Here is an 11,708-nt window from a genome sequence, read left to right as displayed (position 1 = left end):
GCAAGGGGATTTTCAGTTATTGTCAGGAAGAGATCATTCAAGTGCAAAACCATTTGAACTGGAAGATCATGAAGAATTTCAGAAGAGATCAGGCAACACTGAAGTGATTGAAGGAAAAGGCTTTTGTGGAACACGCTGCACTCACTGAAAACTATATAAAAATTCAATACAACTAGTTGATAAGGGAGATTTTTTAAAAAGAGACTTAAGTACGGCATATCATATTCTTCCTTCATGTATAACTAAGGTCCTAAACCACAGAAAATGCTACCCAAAATACTAGTTTTAATTTTCTTGAAAACAAGCTAACTCCTCATCCTTGTCATGAAGTTTATTTTCTGTTTTTCTTTTTTTTGAGACGGAGTCTCGCCCTGTTCCCCAGGCTGGAGTGCAGTGGCACAATCTCGGCTCATTGCAACCTCCATCTCCCAGGTTCAAGCAATTCTGCTGCCTCAGCCCCCCCGGTAGCTGGGATTACAGGCGTGCATCACCACACCCAGCTAATTTTTGTATTTTTAGTAGAGATGAGTTTCACTATGTTGGCCAGTCTGATCTCACACTCCTGACCTCAGGTGATCCATCTGCCTCAGCCTCCCAAAGTGCTGGGATTACAGGCGTGAGCCACCATGCCTGCCCAAATTTACTTTCTTGATAGGTATCAGAAAATAAGGAAAGTATGAAGAAAAAAAATGTAATGGTCTAAAATGGCTGCATCTTGGCCACATGGGTAACAGAAACTGGGCCTATGAATGAAAGCTGAACCTCACCTGCAAGGCCAGAGCCTGTCAAATACCTCCCTGACATGTACCGATTACAACCTGCCTATAGGATGAAACACAAAGGCAGCACAGAATCAACCATCCCTCTCCTGACCCTGAGTCCCCCTACGTACTCATTAGGGTAAAAGGCTAATGAGTAAAATACGTTAACCACCTATTTACTTTATCTTATATACAGTGTCACTGAGCACCAATCAGAACTGCTGAGGATGTCACCTTTGTTTCACTGCCCCCTTCTTCCATTTTCTATGTAACAGAAATGTATACATGCCGTGTCTTGTGTGGCCCACTCCGGGACACGTTCTCAGTTTGTGCAGATCTCATTCCTGGGCTAGCAGATCACAAGCTTGGCTCAGAACAAAACTCATATTACATTTCTTTAAGTTCTCCTGCTTCTTGTTTAGTCTTTTGGTCAACAGAGAATTATAACTAAGTCACACTTAACTTACACTAAAATATCTCTAAAAAAAATCTTTTATTTACTGTTGTCTAAAGATGATTATATTTCACAAATAATCAAAAATGTGCAGACTATTCAGCTGCTTAACTTGTGTGTCTTGACCTCTTGTTTTATTTAATAATCAAAATTACCATAGGCTGAAAGAAGTTTTACAGCTCCAGAGCCTGCAAAATTTATTGCTCATTTATCCCTCCAGTATAGGTTTTTTATAATTTACAAAGAAAAACCAATCAGTTAATTTTGAAACTTTCCATTTTTTTCCTTTTTTAATCTTTTTGATTTCACTCCCGCTACTTAGGCTAAAGTGCAATAGCGCAATCTCGGCTCAACGCAACCTCCACCTCTGGGTTCAAGCAATTCTCCTGCCTCAGCCTCCTGAGTAACTGGGCTTACAGGCATGAATCACCACACCCAGCTAATTTTGTATTTTTAGTAGAGACAGTATTTCTTCATGTTGGTCAGCCTAGCCTCGAACTTCTGACCTCACGTGATCCACCCACCTCAGCCTCCCAAAGTGCTGGGATTACAGGCATGAGCCACTGCACTGGGCGGAAGCTTTCCATTTTTCTAATCACAACTTAATATGACTTAGTCACAGATGATGGCACTGCTGACTGCAAATCCACTTAGTAACTTCATAGTCTTACCTCCGGCTTCCGTGTTCTTTCTCTGTCAAGGAGAGAAAGAGGCAAACCCACGTGGTCCTGTGCCAAAGTGCAAAGAGCAAAGTAGTATTTGGTGTAAATGCTGGCAGGAACTTGGACATTATAATCAATTAGCTTCAAGAACTGCCTTTCCAACTCATTCCTGGGGAAGGAGAAACACAACAAAACCAACACAGGACCATGTTAGTTCACTGGGCCAGCTTCAAAAACATCATTCTCATGTAAGAAATGTGGTAAAGCCATCCCGTGCTCTAGTTTATTAGAACGCATGAAAGAACTCACACTGGAAAGAACGCTTTCAATCGAAGAAATACAAGAAAGCATGCAACTTTCCCAGCTCTCTTTGAAAACAGAAAAAACTTGTATTGGAAAAAAACATGGATATAAAAAATGTGTCAATACACTTGATTTTCTATTTCTGTGAAGAATGTCATTGTTTTTGCAGACTTGTGGAGGTACTACATTGGTGGTCTCGGATAAGACCTGGAGGAATTCTCTGTATTAGCAAACAGGCTCCCTTCTTCCCTTACTTTCCCACAAATGAAGTCTGTCTCTCTGTGCTACGCTGCCTGGAGCTGGGAGAGGAGCGATACAAGCACCCCTGTGGCCACGACCTCTGGAACAGCACTAGGTCTGTCCAGATGGCACTAGGTCTGAAGTCGACACAGCATTGTGACTGCACAAGGCCCACTGTAAAATCTACCTGCTGCCACTTATGTCACTCAAGGCCCCGGGGCTCTACAATTAGCAGGTAGTGAAGATAGCCAGGCTTCTGTCCTTCCCTTAAGTGCAGTAAGTTGCCCTGGTCCCTATGTGATAACCTGCTTTTCATTGGCTTAAACCGACTCTCTCTTTCTTAGCTGAGAGCTGTTCAGGCTTCATGTTAGCTTCTTGAGCCAGACAGACTCCACCTTCGTGTCTTCATTTTAGTTATTACCCTCATTAAGTAAGTAAATGCAGTATGTAGCTGGGGCAGGATGACCCTGGGCACATCCCGGAGTGCATCTGCTGATAAGGGCCTGAGTTAAGCAGTTCCAGAAGAGCCTGGGAATGCAGTTGCTGTTGAGTACCCAGAGCCCCCATATGTATAAACTGGATGTCTTTTTATGACAGCTCTAGCCCTTGCACCTGGTACTGTTTTATTTCTCATGTACCAGTTTATCTTTTAACTTTTTTGCTTACTCTGCTTCTGTGAAAAAGTTGCTTCAGCTAGGTTCCCCACTCCCTTTTCAAACTAGGGTATAAGAAACCCCTTAACTCTTTCTTGAGGGCCGAGAGAATTTTGGGTGTTAGCCACCTCTTGGTCACTGGCTAAAATAAAGGACTCATAATTCAACCTCAGAGTGTGGCTCGTTCCTTGACTCACTTGGGTATAACACCTGGATGGGTTCAAAGGTGCTGCCTGGGAGCCTAGGCTGGAGTCATAAACCTTAGACATCTACCTGGTGTTCTGTTCTACCATGGCTGAGCTGGCACTGAATCCACCAGGCAAATCCCTTCCCGCTCTTCCCTCTTTTTTCCCTGGGCAGAGTAGTCAGTCCCCACGCACATCATTGCAGTCCCATGGAGCTTAGTGCCAGGTCACCACGGATGTTCACTTAATACCCCAAGGTATTAATCGGCTTGTGAGTGCTGCCTTCCCTGCAACTCATTCTTCAGGGCTGTGGGCTCCCCTCTGGCCCAGGGTCGGTCCAGAGAGAGATGCCATCCAAGAGCCAAGGCCTGAATCGTGGACTCCTACAGCTCACCTGGTGCTCCTCTGACTCTAGCTGAGCTGGTATCTAAGCTCAAGAAAACTCCTCTTTACTCTTCCCTCAGCATTTTTCAAGCAGAGGGAGTCTCTCCTTGTAGCCACCGCAGCTGACCCAGCACATCTCTGTCTCACTCCAGGCCCATGGCATGTACTACCTGGTCATCACTGATGATGCTTCAGGGCCCAAGGGCTCTTTCATCAGAAAGAGATGAATCTTGCCATTACTGAGTCCTAGCAGGTTCCCTTCTGGCCCAGAGTTTGTCTAGAGATGCTATCCCAAAGCTGGGACCTCAAATGGGGGTTTCGTGACTCTGACCAGTGCCCTCTCCCACTGTGGCTGAGCTAGTATCCGAGTTGCAAGACAAAGTCCTCTTTCCTCCCCTCAAGCCGAAAAAAGAGGTCTTTGTCAGAGCTGCGAGCTGCAATGTCAAGGGTTGAAGGAGGGGTGGGCAAACACTCCCTAGCTGTCCCAGCTGCTGTCTCCCAGGGTCACATGCCCCCCCCCCGACACACTGGTTCCAAGCGCAGCACGGCACTTGAACTTGCCTAAGAGTTGCAGTCCTTGTGACCTAGACAGGCTTTCAGGTTTATTAAGGACCCCAGAGTATTTTATCCCACAGCAGCCAGGCTTTCCAAACTCAAGTTCCATCCACTGGGATGAACAACTCCCCTATGGCTGGCGCTAGTCTAAATCTTTTTTTTTTTTCAGTGGGTGGGCATTGGGTGAGTTCAGCCTTGTTGTGCTTTCTGCTATGACAAGGGAGCACTGAGTTCAGGAAAAGTCCCACAGCTGCTGTGCTCTCCCTGCCCCAAGCATGTAGCCTCTCTCCTTGCCACAGGTTCACAGGGTGGCATCGGCAATTCAAGACTGTCTTTTCTACCCTGTTCAGTGCCTCTTTCAGTGATATGAAGTTAAACCCAAGTACTACGATCACTTACCTGATTTCTAGTTCTTATGAAGGTGCTTTTTTATTTAAACAGTTGCTAAATTTGTTATTCCTATGGGGAGCACAATTGGCACCGATTTCTACTCAGCCATCAGGCTCCACCTCTGTGACTGCATACATTCTGAATGACAGTCTTATCTGGAGTAATAGGCAAATGTGAAAAAAAAAGAAAACCAAAAACCCAAAACCTCTTGCCGGTGCCTGTCATAATCTTGATTTTCATAAGCTGCTAAATGTCACCAAGAGGTGTTTTTTCAGATTTTTCTAAGTGTCACCCACAAAGCCATTCTCTCTGTCTAGTGGACACTGTGAGAGCCTCTGCTGGAAATGCCTCCCTGGCTCACCCTGCCAACTAGCTCCAAGGCCCTTCCCTTTACAGCACTCAGGAGGCCAGAGTGGAAGAAAGACCCATGAAGCTTTTCTTTCAGTGTCATGTTGGTGCCATCTGGTGCCAACTCCATGACTCAACAAGATTTCTTGCACTCGCATGGATAACTTGCCCCCCCACCCGCCGCAAATGCTGCTGTGGTTGCACGAGTGCCCTGGGAACCTCCTGAGTGTGGCGAGCATTGGGTGATGCTCCAGCAATGTTTCTCAGACTGCCTGAGGGGAACACTGGAACTTCTAACTCATCAGCCCAATGATGCGACACTCTGAAGAGGGAGGGGACAGGGGCACAGGGATCTGTGGCTATTCTGTATCTCAAGGTTTCTATAAAACAGATCTTCAGATAAAAGCAGGGAGAACACCAGCAAAAGCAAGTACACAGTGTATGACTCAGGGTGAAGCTATACATTTTCCCCAGTCCACAGGCCCCAGACCTGTCAATGGCCAAACAATTATTGCAAAGGCCAGACATGTGCTCCTTACAAAGAGACTGGAACTTGCAGACAGCTTGTAAAAAGCCATAAGGATATTTGCTGTACTATTATTTTCTGGTAGTACACTGGTAAAATGTTTGGCAAAAATATCCACAGAAAAATATTTTTCAATTTATGAGCAGATTATTACAAAAACAATTTACCAAGACCTACCAATGAGCAATGAAAATATGAACAGTTGTTCTAAAATGTGATGTTTATGCCCATTTCCATTATCAGTACAATGTAAACTTTTAAAATAGTTCTTAAAGTGTTAAGTTTATGGGACCAAAAAGTACTGAAAAATGATTAGAAAGTTCACAAAGACAGCTGGGCATAGTTGCTCATGCCTGTAATCCCAGCACTTTAGGAGGCCAAGGCAGGTGGATCACGTGAGGCCAGGAGTTTGAGACCCGCCTGGCCAAAATGGTGAGACCCCGTCTCTACTAAAAATACAAAAAGTTAGCTGGATGTGGTGGTGGATGCCTGTAATCCCAGCTACTCGGGAGGTTGAACCGCTTCAATCTGGGAGGCGGAGGTTGCAGTGAGCCGAGATCATGCCATTGCACCACAGCCTGGACAACAAGAGTGAAACTCCATCTCAAAAAAAAAAAAAAAAAAGAAAGAAAGGAAAGAAAGTTCACAAAAACCATACGAACTCACATTTCTTCAACTGTAACACTGTCAAAGAGCGTGCAGTAGTCCGCATTCCTCCAAGCTGCATCATTCCAAGCCTTGGCGGCAATAAGAATGGCTCCCGTGACAATCCTCCTCCAGTTGGTTGGACAAATGTCGATATAATTGTAACTCACAACTCTTTCTATGTAAATCTGCAAAACATAGCAAACACTGGCCTTTGATTTAACTCCGTTTAAGTGCTGTGATAAGAACTCTTATGAATGACAGATTCCTTGTGGTCTTGACCAGAAAGTAAGTGCCTTTTATTCTTATGTTCTACAGAGACTTGATCAGGCCAGGCAAGCGGCCATATCGCAATCATAGGTCAGATACTTCTGCTACTTACTCTGCCCATAGAAATTTACAGCCCAATTTTGGTCACAAGAATGACTGTACGTCTCAGCCAAGGGCATCATAAAAAGAGGCAGTGTTGTCACCTTCACACTCATGAGAGAGAGCACACACACACACACGTGCCCAGTGTGGATTAAAGTTGTTCAATAAATATCACATATAATATCTCACATCTAGCTAGTAGGCAGATGGGAATTTTACAAATATGTCAAACTTGAATATGTAAAACCTATGTGATAGCAAATATTAACCTCCTTATCACAAAAACCCTTCTGGGGCACTAGCTTAAAAAACTGCTGGTCAAGAGAGCCTCCCAGTGGCTGCTGTGCAGAGCAGCATGGCGGACACAAGTCTCGGGGGTTGTAAAACATTCCACATATGCAATTGCTCACTTGATAAGAAACACACATGTACAAAGGAGAGTCCTTCCCACAGCCCCTATTTTTCACATCTTCATGATCACTTCATGCAAATTTATTATGTCTTACATCATCTGCAACTTAAACAATTCTGTTGGTTTTAAAGTGGAAAAAGCTGCCAATCTCAGTATCCCTGGGATTCCTCTAAACCTGCTGCCCAGCAGTTTGTGAAACAATTTCATGAATTACTTTACACCTATCAAACATCGGTCCTACAAAGAATTGGGCAAAGTGAACAGCTGAGTAAAGATTAAAGGTGAGCTGTGAGGTGTTGTTACCTCAGAGGGTGCTCTGCGGAACAGTATGTCTGTGAGCTACTTGAACTCTACATCTTAACAAAAGGATGAAACTTTATTTATTTATTTTTTAAAAACAGGTGAGTTTATTTCTTGTATGCAGGTTATCCAATTGGAAAACACTGCCAGATCTGAGCTGCCAAACTCAAGTATGTTTTCAAAAACAAATGGCTATTGAACATGACATGTTTTAAAGATTCTGCTCCCTTTCTCCCAAACTGCACTCTCAAGTATTTCAAGAATGAATCTCCCTCCCTGGGTTCAACTGCATAGGAATCAGAGAGCACTGAAACATGGCAAGGCTTCAACTTCCCATCCCCTTTCCTGCTGAGCCGCTGAGCTGCTGACACTCATCCATGCCACAAGCCCTTCTAGGTGAGTTTGAGAAAAATTCTTTATTCCCACTGATGTCAACTCTTCCCTCAGCGCAGTTGACCCCATCTCACTTTTGCAGAATACTCTTCCCACAGTCACCTCTTTCTGAAGATTTTCTTCCTCTCTACCAGAGACTTCTCCCAAATGGTGTTTCCTTTGTCCCCATTCCACTCCTCACTGCTCTCCAACTATGTCCTCTCACTGGTGCGCACAACACCATAACCTCATGCCAGTTCATCTTCCAACTCTCCTTCACCTACGCTGCCTGCCCTGACATGACTCTCCCAAGGTTCGTTTTGCCAATAGGCTCTTATTTCTGGTGCCTTCACACTGACAAACTGGAGCTCCTCATACATTTCCATTTGCCTAGATGCTGGGGCCAAACACCTGCATTTCGCTTCCCCTGCTCCAATCTGTGTGCAATGCCTGTTACGTCTACCTTCACTGGTAGTCTGCCTGGTTTCACGGTGAACCACAGTCTGGCAGTGCTCACCTGTACTACCCTAGAGATTTCTTAACTCTCTTCTCTGCCTCCACTCTGCCTCCCAGCTATGGCCTACTGTCCCCAAAGCAGCCAGCATAGCCTCTTCATTTAGAGCATGGCACTCCCCTGCCTAAGATCTACCATGAGTTTCCCATCAAACTGGAGCAAAACCTTAACTTCTTCCTATGGCCTGCAAGCCAAAAGGCCCCGTGAGCTATGGCACTGCCCGTGGTACCTCATCTCTACTGTTTCCCTCATTCTTAACTCTGACCATGCTGGTCACCTTGCTGTTTGTTCCTCAAACACACATGAAACATGTTTCTGTCTGTCTTGGCAGTCATCCTGCTTCCTGTAATGTCGGCACTCTTTCTCGTCATACATTTATTTGGGTCCGGTCCAATGTCAGCTCTCTAGAGAGGCTCTTCTTACCATTCTACCTCAAATAGCCCCCAATCACTCTGTGTCCCTTTATCCTGCTTTCTCTTTCTGCTGTTTCATACTACCTAAAAAAATACTTAAGTTCAATCCACCTAGAACACAAGCTCATAAAAACAACAACTGTGTTCCACCTGTCCTCTCCTCTATCCCAGCACTTAGAAGAGCAGCACAGAGTCAGCATCCAGTGAGTGTTCACGAATTAAGCACCGCTTGGCAGCATTCAGCACTGTGACCACAGCCGCTCCTATCTTGAATTCTTTCTCCTTTTATTATCCTCTTCTGCTTTTCCTCCTCCCACTCTAGTAGTCGTTCTTCTGGGGGCTTGTCCCTTAAATCATAACAGCCCTTACTGACCTATTTTCTGTCTGCTTTACTGTTTTTGAGACAGGGTCTCACTCTGTTGCCCAGGCTGGAGTACAGTGGCATAGATACAGGTCACTGCAGCCTCCACCTCCTGGGCTCGAGTGATCTTCCTGCTTCAGCCTGCCATGGACCTGAGGCCACAGGCATGTGCTACCATGTCCAGCTAATTTCTTGATTTATTTATTTATTTTTTTTTTTTTGGTAGAAATGGGTCTCACTTTACTGCCCAGTCTGGTCTTGAACTCCCACAGTCGAGCAATTCTTTCAACTTGGCCTCCCAAAATGCTGGGATTATAGGCATGAGATACTGTATCTGGCCTTTTTCTTCTCTTAAAATACAGGGTCTCATCCTCTGGCCAAGGCTGGACTTAAACTGCTGGGCTAAAGTAATTCCGTCACCTTAGCCTCCCAAATAGCTAGGACTAAAGGCATGAAACCACCAGGCCTGGCTTGTCCAGTTTCATTCTACACACTTTCTTGGTATTTAAACAGCCACTGTTGCTCTTCTTTCTGTAGCTCTACATCAGATTCATGCTCTAGCCCTGTATATCCAAATGATGACTAGACTCTGCCACTCTGCTCTCTCAAAGGCACATTGAGCTTATCCCATGTACAAAACTCTCCCTTTTACAATCCAGCTTTCCTTCCTACATCACCTATCTCTCTGTATCTGGAAGTACCACTCCTGCTTCCCTCCAGCACATGCCAAGAGTTCCAAATGATTTGCAGCTCCTCTAGAAGGCCTGTATTTGGTCCAGTGCCCATTGCCTTTGATTCAAGTGTACAGCAGGAACCTTCTCCCCTAGACTCTAACTAGATGCTAAAGAAGTACTGATCGAAGTATTTTTTCCTTCCTGGCCATGAAGTTGACTTTACTCTGTAGGTTTGCTGTGGGGAGGAATAAGACTAATTTTAACAATTTGAACAGAATTTATTATTTAAAATAATAGTTTCATCAAAAAAATTCTGTAGGGATGATGTAAGTGTAATGACACAGCTATGACTTGGTAGACCAACTAGCAAAGCCTGTGTCCAAGTGCTACTGGAACCACATTCCTGGGCAACTTCATGAGCAGGCACAGGCGATCAGCAGGGGTGGATTAACACTCATCATCCAAGGAACAATGAATTTAGGGCAGCAGCTCACAATCACAGCAAGCATCAGAATTGCCTGGGGATATAGCCTGGGACTCAGCTTAGACCTATACTGGCATCTATTCCTGCCCATCAACTGGATGGTTTTGTTACCACTCCCCATTCCAAGTCCTCCACGTGCCCTGGATGTGTGTGCACTGTGTATGCATGTGTGCACTGAAGTGTGCAGGGAGAAATCGAAATCCGACCTGCTGTCTTTAATAGCAATTGTTCTGCGATTAGAAAAGCAATTGAGACATTCTAAGCCAAAATGATGATTCAACTCAATGTGTATATTTGCTCTCATAAGTTTCTCTTAACATTCTAATTTCAGAAACTTACTGTTATTTAAAAACATGACCATACCACCCTGTTTACAAGACAAATTGCTAACGATGCTTTATAAAAAGAAAATATCTTACCAGACTCACGACTGCAAATTCAGCTGTTAGCGTTAGAGCTTCAAACAGAGGTCTAACAAATCTGAAAATCACTTTGTATTCAGGATCATACTTCAAGTAGTCCTCTGGAAGCTGTTCTTGCTGAAAGAAGAAAGGACGCGATGTAAGTATCCATTGAAGAAAAAATCTGAAGTGCTCTTAAGACAGCAGTGTTCACATTGGTGCCCATGTATCACTTACAATAATTTTGATTGGTGACATGTCTTTCAGTTTTTATAATATGAGCAGTAGGATCTTAAAATACCATAATGATTTAACACTCACCAACATTCACTTAAAAAATAGGATGAGCTGAGGCTCAGAAAATGTTTGTTCTTTTTTGCTGTTTCCCCCACATAATTCTATCCAAATGTAAGCTACTCTTAGGCTTTAATGTCTTACTGACCATCTGCCATTCTGCTCTGCAATAAACTTTGAGAAAATAGTTTCCTATAACCATGAGACTCTAAGCCTATGCTGTTAAATACAATAATCACTAGCCACATGTGGCTATTATGTACCTGAGGAAGTGCATTTTAAAATTTTTACACCATGTAAAATTGATAACAACTTAAGTTTTTTAACTCTCTTCATAAAAATGCTTCTGTTAAAAGTATTTACATATTCTTATATTGCTTGATGCTACTGACAAGTATCTTTCCAAAAGATAGATTTTGTGTTACTTGGATAGTATATTTACTCACACTAGCTCACTAATTAAACAGAGCTGCAGATCAGATCTTATTCCAGCATGTTCTTTTTATAACGCTTTTGAAATAAGATGACTAGATGTAACATGAAATGGGGATCGAGACTTAAAGAAAGATGCCTTTGACTTTGGCATGAAACAGATAAAAGTCTCTGATGAAAATACAACCTCAACAAAAGTGACACTTGCTGGGCCAGGCACGGTGGCTCATGCCTGTAATCCTAGCACTTTGGGAAGCCAAGGTCAGGAATTTGAAACCAGCCTGTCCAACATGGTGAAACCCCATCTCTACCCAAAATACAAAATTAGCCAGGCATGGTGGCCGGCACCTGTAATCCCAGCTACTTGGGAGTCTGATGCAGGAGAACTGCTTGAACCTGGGAGGTGGAGGCTGCAGTAAGCCAAGATGGCACCATCGCACTCCAGCCTAGACAAGAGCAAAACTCTGTCTCAAGAAAAAACAAAGTGACACTTACTGTAAATGGATGTAACGCTTCATCAAATATGCCCAAAGATCTATCGGCATCTCTATAAAATAAGAATGTGCATTACTT

The 11,708-nt window shown here is 43.9% G+C and overlaps 1 long non-coding RNA gene across 1 annotated transcript; it reads right to left on the bottom strand.

The window, feature by feature from the left end:
• Positions 1 to 1,981: 1,981 nt before the first annotated feature.
• On the bottom strand, positions 1,982 to 10,469 carry LOC135273184 (uncharacterized). Its single transcript, XR_010341001.1, has 3 exons — positions 10,428 to 10,469; positions 6,128 to 6,294; positions 1,982 to 2,046 (listed from the first exon to the last, which is right to left on the bottom strand). It is a non-coding gene; the product is annotated as an uncharacterized LOC135273184 (long non-coding RNA).
• Positions 10,470 to 11,708: the final 1,239 nt, after the last annotated feature.

The sequence above is a fragment of the Aotus nancymaae genome, unplaced genomic scaffold, assembly GCF_030222135.1.
Source record: "Aotus nancymaae isolate 86718 unplaced genomic scaffold, 86718_ANA_hifiasm-v0.15.2.pri h1tg000348l, whole genome shotgun sequence".
Lineage (NCBI taxonomy): Eukaryota > Metazoa > Chordata > Mammalia > Primates > Aotidae > Aotus > Aotus nancymaae.
This window is presented reverse-complemented; position numbering and strand designations above follow the sequence as displayed.